Raw genomic sequence first — 7,857 nt, forward strand, 5'->3', positions numbered from 1 at the left:
TTATATTCCTCTCTATGTTGTCCATTCTTGTTAGCATTTCGTCAAATCTTTTTTCAAGTTTCTTAGTTTCTTTGCATTGGTTTAGAACAAGTTCTTTTAGCTCAGTGTAGTTTCTTATTACCCGCCTTCTGAAGTCTGATTCTGTCATTTCCTCACACTCCTTCTCCATCCAGCCTTGTTCCCTTGCTAGTGAGGAGTTGTGATCCCTTGTAGGAGGAGAGGTGTTCTGGTTTCAGGTGTTTTCATCCTTTTTGCGCTGGTTTCTTCCCATCTTTGTGGGTTTATCCACCTGTTGTCTTTGTCATTACTGACTTTCAGATTAGGTCTCTGAGTGAACTTCCAGTTTGTGGATCCTGAAGTTACTTCTTTTTCTTAGCTTTCCTTCTACCAGTCTGGCTCCTCTGCTATAGGACTGCTGAGGTCCACTCCAGGCCCTGCTTGCCCGGGGATCACCTGCAGCAGCTGCAGAACAGTTAGTGTTGCTACCAGTTTCCTCTTCTGCTCTCTTTGTCCCAGAAGGATGCCCGCCAAATGTCAGTCTGTTCTCTCCTTTATGAGGTGACTCTTTGGATATACGGGGGTCAGGGAGCTGCTTGAGGAGACAGTCTGTCCTTTATTGGAGCTCAAGTCCTGAGCTGTGAGCTCCGTTGTTCATTCAGAGTTGCTGGACAGGTACGTTTAGGTCTGCTGCAACAGAACTCATAAACTCCCCCCCTTTTTTTCCCCCAGGTGCTCTGTCCCAGGGATTTAGGCTTTATTTATGAGTTTCCATTGTGCTGCTGCCCCTTTTTTTCTTTCAGGGCTGCCCTGCCCAGCAAGGAGGAAGCCTAGTCACTGTCTGCCTGCAGAGGCTTTGCTGAGCTGCTGTGGGCCCCACCCAGCTGCCATGTGATCTTCCCTGCAGTCCTGTTTATATGGGTGTAGTTAGAACTGCCTTGGCAATGGTGGCCCGCCTCTGTTATGGCGGACTCTCTCTGTAGTGGCAGGTTGCCTCGTCAACGGCGGGTTACCTCAGCAATGGCGGGCTGCCTCAGTGATGGTCAGACCACCTCTGTAGTGGTGGAGTGTCTCAGTAATGGCGGACACCCCTCACCCACAGAGCCTTACCATCCCGGGTTCATCTGTGCTTGCTATGAAACTCTCAACCCAGAGCGTTTTCAATTACTGGTTTTTTTTTTGGTTTGGGGGGGGGTGGGACCAGCCGAGCCTGATCACCTGGCTCCCTGACTCAGAGTCTTTTTTTGTTGTTGTTGTTGAACAGTCGATTCTCCCAGTGTTCCAGTCACCTGTTGAAAAGGCGCTGGGATCTCCCGTGCCGTGACTCACTGAGCCGGCTGAAACAGTGGCGCTGTGATTCCTGGCAGTTTTTTTGCCTAGGAATCTCCTGGCCTGGCTTGCTATTTCAGATGAATGGGCGACTCTGCCATCTCAGGGCTCCAATCGCCAGCTAAGAGGGCACCCGGACCAGTGTCTTTTGTACAGAGAACCACTGCGCCAGGGTGCGGGCAAAGCAGCCTCACCGGCCAAAACAGCCATGCCGGCCGAAATAGCCATGCTGGTGACCCGTGGGGCTTCTCCACCTGGGAATCTCCTGGCCTGTGGGCAATGAAAATCCATCTGGAAATGCAGCGTCCACTCACCCTCTGCACTTTCACTGGGAGCTGCAATCCTGAGCTGTCCCTAGTTGGCCATCTTCCCCCAATCTCATGATTTTCTTAATAACATTTTATTTTTTATTTTTTTTAAATATTGTTTGTTAAATTTTTGAGGGTACATAGTATCAAGTACATAAAATATTTTTATACAGGTATGAAATGTAAAATAATCACATCATGGAGAATGGAATATCCATCCCCTTAACCATTTATCCTTTGAGTTACAAACAATCCAATTACATTCTTTAAGTTGTTTTTAAAAAATATGATTAAGGTATTATTGACTATAGTCACCCTATTGTGATATCAAATAGTAGGTCTTATTCATTCATTTTTTTTGTACCCATTAACTTTCTTCTATCTCCCCTGAATCCTCCACTACACTCCCAGCTTCTGGTAACCATCCTTCTACCCTCTATGTTCATGAGTTTAATTGTTTTTTAAATTTTTTAGATCCTACAAATAAGTGAGAATGTGTGATGTTTGTTTTTCTGTGCATGGCTTATTTCATTTAACATAAGATCTTCAGTTCTACCCATGTTATTGTAAGTGACTGGATCTCATTCTTTTTTGAACAGCTGAATAGTACTTTATTATGTATAGGTATCACATTTTCTTTATCCACTCTTCTGTTGGTGGACATTAGGTGGCTTCCAAATTATCTATTGTAAATAGGGCTGCAACAAACAGAGTAGTGCAGATATCTCTTCAATATAGTGATTTTCTTTCTTTTGGGTATATACTCAGTAGTGGGATTAATAATATTTTCTTATCTCTAGTTGACTTTATTGTGAGAATACAGTATATAATGCATCTAACATACAAAATATATGCTAGTAGAATTTTTATGTTTTTGGGAAGGCTTCCAGTCAACAGTGGGTTACTAGTAGTTACATTTGATGGAGTCAGAATTTATGCATAAGTTTTCTACTGTGTGAGAGTCAGCACCCCAACCCCTGCATTGTTCAAGGTTCAGCTGTATTCTCAATGTTAACAAGTCTGCTTGTACAGTTAGCAGAGATAACCTCAGTAATTATTCAACAAGATTTTGCACTGTATTTGCAAATTATCAAATGTCAAACAATTGTGGTTTTCAGACTACTATATGCTTTGGGGAACTTTTACACTATTATAAAAATTATACCAAAATAACAACTGTAATGATTTAGAACATCATTATGATCTCTAACTGTAGAGATGGGAAAGTTCTTTATTCTTTCAATTGTAATTCAATTTTAAATAAATGTTCATGGAATCATGTTTTTTCCTGGAAGGAAATGTGATTGTCTTTGGGAAAATGGATGTTAGAAGAGATGAGAAACTTTTTTTTTTTTCTTTTCTTTTTTTCTTCTGCCTATGTTTCAGAGGAGAGATGAGAAATTTTTATTTTTGTTTTCTACCTTTCTGTAGAGTTTTAATTTTCTAACCAATTATACATATCCTGGAGTTATCTGGGTGGTAAGATAATGCTTCATTTTTTCCTTTATAATATACACTTTTTTAAAGTGAGGGAACTGGAAATAAAGATTTTTTTTTTAAGTCAGAAACTAAGATGAAAGTATAAGTAAATTTGGAATACAAAATGAGTGTCTGAAAGCCTACAAAACTGCTGAAGATGGGCCAAAAATTTGGCTTCAATTTCTCCAGCAGCCAATAAAATAAGGAGATACCATCGCATATATAATTCATTATATCCCTAAGATAAAAATGCATTTTTAGGGAAAGCCCAACAGTTTGTGAAACCCGAATGTAATTTCTTTGGTGGATCCTCAAAAAGAGACTACTGTGTCTGATTCAGGGAAAAATACCCAGAGTTACACATAAAAAAGTCAAGAATTTTTATTTATTTTATGATTTATTTTACAGATCAAAATAATAAGGTAAGAAATAATCAGATAAGAAAACAACATGAGAAGGCTCAATTTCTGGCCCTTTCTGCTGAGGTAGTAGTGTTCTTAGCTACAACAAATGATCCCTTTTCAGCTAAGGTTGCTACTGATCACAGACATTGTAAACTGGATTGGCAATGCTAAGCTGTGGTGCCAGACTTCCTCCTCTCGCTGTTTTCTTGAGCCAGACACCCTCACTGCCACTCTTCCCAGAAAATGGATCTCCCTTATTCTCATAAAAATCAGTCTCCTGTACTGCATTTGACTAGCGAGGCCAAGGTCAAGTGACTGCTGTAGCTGCAAAAAATGTTGGGAAAAGGGAACAGGTCTCAAAATATGATATGTTTGCCCCAGCATGTGGGTAAAATATTCTCAAGATACAGATTAGCCAGGAAAAGGCTAAACATCCACCCACCAAGATTCCAAAGCAGAGCCAGGATAAGGGTCCAGACCCAGGTTCTAATCCATCTAACACCACTCAGGGTCTACGTTCATGCTTTTCATTCTACCTCTTGTTTGCTGGCAGGAAGTTTGACTTACACTTTGCCTTAACTCTAACATTCTATCACTTCTAACACAGATCATACAACTAACAGGGGTTTTGAAGACACTTTCTTCCTACATTCTCAGTTGCTAACAGGCCTTTAAACAAAGAAACGCTCAAATTAAAATCCAGTGCATTATAAAATCTGGAAACAGCCTAAATATCTTTCAACCAGGAAACAGGCAAAAACAATGGTACAATGGATTCTCAGAAACTGCAACTTTAAGAAAAACGACATATAACAAAAACCAATTTTACCATATGCTAATTGATATTAACAAGAGTGAAGTTCCTACAGTATATTTCTGATCACAAAAACATTACCAAACTTTTGAATCAGGACCAAAACACTTCCAATATTAGGCATTGGAATAAATGTAAACTATAATACATTAAGAAAGATTAATAAAAACAAATAAGATCATCCTTTACTGACTCATTCCAGTTAAGGTCATGGATGGCTAGAGCCTCTTACAGCAGCATAGGATGAAAGACGGGATCCCAGCCCTGGATGGGATCCCATTCCTTTGCAGGGCACACTCACGCATGCCCCCAGCCTCACTTGGACTGGGACCATTGAGGTATGATGAATAATGAAACAATATTAATTGAGGACTGGCTGCATACCTGGAATATAGGAATGAACTACTGCTACATGCATCAACATAGAAGCAGCCCCAAAAGAGTGAAAAAAAAAAAAAAAAAAAAAAAAAAAAAAAAAAAAAAAAAAAAAAAAAAAAAAAAAAAAAAAAAAAAAAAAAAAAAAAAGGCTCAAAAGGCTGCGAACTGCATGAATTCATTTATATAACATACTCAAAAAGGCAAAATTACAGGGACAGAAAACAGATCCATGGTTGCCAGGGGCTGAAGGTGGGGGAGGAGCTTGACTACAATGGGGCACAGAGTAATTTTGGGGATGAAAGAACTATTCTACATCTTGATTGTGGTGGTGGTGACATGATCATAAACATTTGTCAAAACTCTCAGAACTGTACACTTAAAAGGGTGGATTGTACTGTGTATAAATTATACCTTATTTTTTAATGGAAAAAATTCAATTCAATGAATAATAGGTGTATTTATTTATTCAAAAAATATTTATTGATCGCTTACTATGTGCCAGACGGTTGTAAATGGTCATATATTTAAGGGAGCTAATCCCAATGTATATAATGCATTGGAAATAATCAAATTACTCTATGGATTCCTTAAACTTGATTTACAGCCAAAAAATTCTGCGTGAAGAACTTTAGCAGTGATGGGAAATGGTGGCACATAGTTTCTTTCACCCATAACTGACAAATTACTGAAGTTTGGTGTGAAAACATATTGCAACCAATGGATTTGACACTACCCAAGTACTGATTTAGAAAATCATTTTTAGGTGCTAATTGGCTGTGTGAAACTCACATTTTGGTGCAAGAAAGCTCAGAATTTCTGGTAGAAAGAACTAGGGAAGGGAGATGATGAGGGAGGGAGGTCAGGGCAGCCTGAAGTAGTGAGATGGAGAAAGTAGAGCCCTGGCCTGGGGTCAAAAGATCTTGCTAGTCCTACTCTTGGCTTGGTCAAGGTCACTTTTCCTTTCAGGATTCAGTTTCCTTAACCTGAATTTACTAAATGAATGAATTGGAAAGCTGGAAACAGCACTGACTGCACATTGCAGAGCTCTTCCGCTAGCAACGTGTGTGACCTTGATAAGTCAGTTGGTCTCTCTGGGCTTTTGTTTCTAACCATATCAATTGAGAGATTTAATGGTTGCATTAAAGATGTTGATGACATTGAACTGTTTAGAAATAACTAAAATGATAAATTTTATGTTATTTACATTTTATTGTAATAAAAAGTTAATGTTTTTCGTTAAACAAAATGACATTAGACAAAATGAATTTTGGGGTAATGTAGTTTGATTTTTTTTCCTCATACTCTTGAGATAAAGTCCAGATTCCTTAACAAAGCCACCCATAGGGTATGCATATTCTGGAAAAATGTTTTTTTTGTGGGGCTTCATATACAAACAGTTTATGCAAACAGTTTGAGTCGTCCCAAACTGGCACGTCAGCAGCATTCCAGTGGCCCAATCTCATGAGATTATATGCAGAAAATACTGCACCTGCCAGCAGGAGCAATTTGCATGCCAAACTACCATTCTAGGAACAGGGCCTGGCCCTGTAGCCCTAAGAAAACCCCATAGTATGAGTCCTGGAGCTCCTTGGGTCATCTGTTCAACCCCACACATAAGGTAGATTAGAGAGTACTGTGGGAGAGAAATAGAGATTCCATGTAAATCCCAGTCTGGGCTGTGGGTGTCCTGCCCAGATGGCACTGCCATAGCCAACAGCTCTGAAACATTAGAGGGAAACTTAGGAAATTTTGAGGACGGCTCTTTAAAGCACAGGTCGCCCTGAGGCATGGGCCCAGCAAGGAGGATGTAGGAACTTGCCCATGCTGAAACATGGCATTTCTTGATTTAGCTTATACACCCTGTCTGATTTGTCTCAAACGTGCCCAGGAACTTCCCACGCTTGGACTATGGCCTTTATGTATGGTTTCTCTATGTGTTTCTCCCATTGCCTCAACATTCATTACTCCATTTATTTAACTAATCCCCATTCATCTGGGAGGTCTCAGCTTAGAAAACAATTTCTTCCTGAAGAATTCTTTGCACCTGAGTTCTGGTTTATGAACCTGAGAGCCTACGTTAAAAGATGAATCTAGGATCTTGGAATCTGTTTTCTCTTTCCCAAATCAATTCAACAGAATATTCAAAATAAAAGATATAATCCCTCTCAAATAGAATAAAAATTCTAACTCTGTTTCCTCCTTTCTAGAGCCTGGAGAGAAATAGATAATTCTGCATTCTGAGCTCTCAGAGGAGAGGTGTGTATGCAGAAGAGGAAAGGCTGAGTATTAGCCCCTGACCAAGCTATCTTAAGCCTGTTCCTTGTGGTCTTACGGAACTTTTATTCATTTGTTAACTTATTCATTTAAACATCCTTTCATTCAATCGTTCAACAAACATTTATGACTCTCTACTGTATTCTAGGCAATAAACTAGATCCAGAAAGAAAAAAAAGCCAAATAAAATGCGATTCCTTCAAAATGCTCATGGTCTATTGGGCATAACTCACTCTGGGATGTAGTTAATGGTGGTATGCCAAAGACTATTGGAGAAACCTGCAGATGTGGCTGGAAGCTTTCCTGAAAATTTGCCATGGTACAATGAGTACATCATTTATGAGCACATGAATTCAGAAAACTGTCGTTAGGAGAGCATAATGCTTCAAGAGTTAGACCATTCCATTGCACTGGGAACAGAAGGGAGAACAGAAAAGAATTCCACTTTCTTACATTAGCTCATGAGACTGTTTCTATGCTTACTATTTTGTAGCATTTCCTATTAGAGAACAGGATCCCAAATAAGAAGCAAAGAATTATATAATTGGAGGTCTTCGCCATCAAGCTCCATGAATGAACACGACACTTAAGAAAAATAAATAGTCACAAGGTCAGGTCTACAGGTCTTGAGTGTAGACAAACTTTTCAATCTGCCCCTCCAAAAACAGAGGGTGGGAGAGGTAATATGGTGGTCTCTAATCTCTATTTTTTGAAACAGCTCAATAGTTACAGAAGAGAAACCTCACTCACATAGGTGCTAAGAAAAGTCTGACTATTTCTAAGATTAAGTGGTTTTGCTTAATAGTACTTCTAATGTCTAACTCTACAATTGACTTTACACTGGCAAAGAAAAGGGTTTATTCTCATATTTGCT

At 39.4% G+C, this 7,857-nt stretch overlaps 1 long non-coding RNA gene across 1 annotated transcript in view; it reads left to right on the plus strand.

Moving 5' to 3' along the window:
• The window catches only part of LOC119467854, a 296,417-nt gene extending 289,311 nt beyond the window's left edge, over nucleotides 1–7,106 (plus strand). Inside the window, exon 4 of the long non-coding RNA XR_005196483.1 lies at nucleotides 6,917–7,106. This is a non-coding gene — a long non-coding RNA (uncharacterized LOC119467854). The remainder of the gene's footprint in view (nucleotides 1–6,916) is intronic.
• Nucleotides 7,107–7,857: the final 751 nt, after the last annotated feature.

The sequence above is a fragment of the Cebus imitator genome, unplaced genomic scaffold, assembly GCF_001604975.1.
Source record: "Cebus imitator isolate Cc_AM_T3 unplaced genomic scaffold, Cebus_imitator-1.0 Scaffold340, whole genome shotgun sequence".
NCBI lineage: Eukaryota > Metazoa > Chordata > Mammalia > Primates > Cebidae > Cebus > Cebus imitator.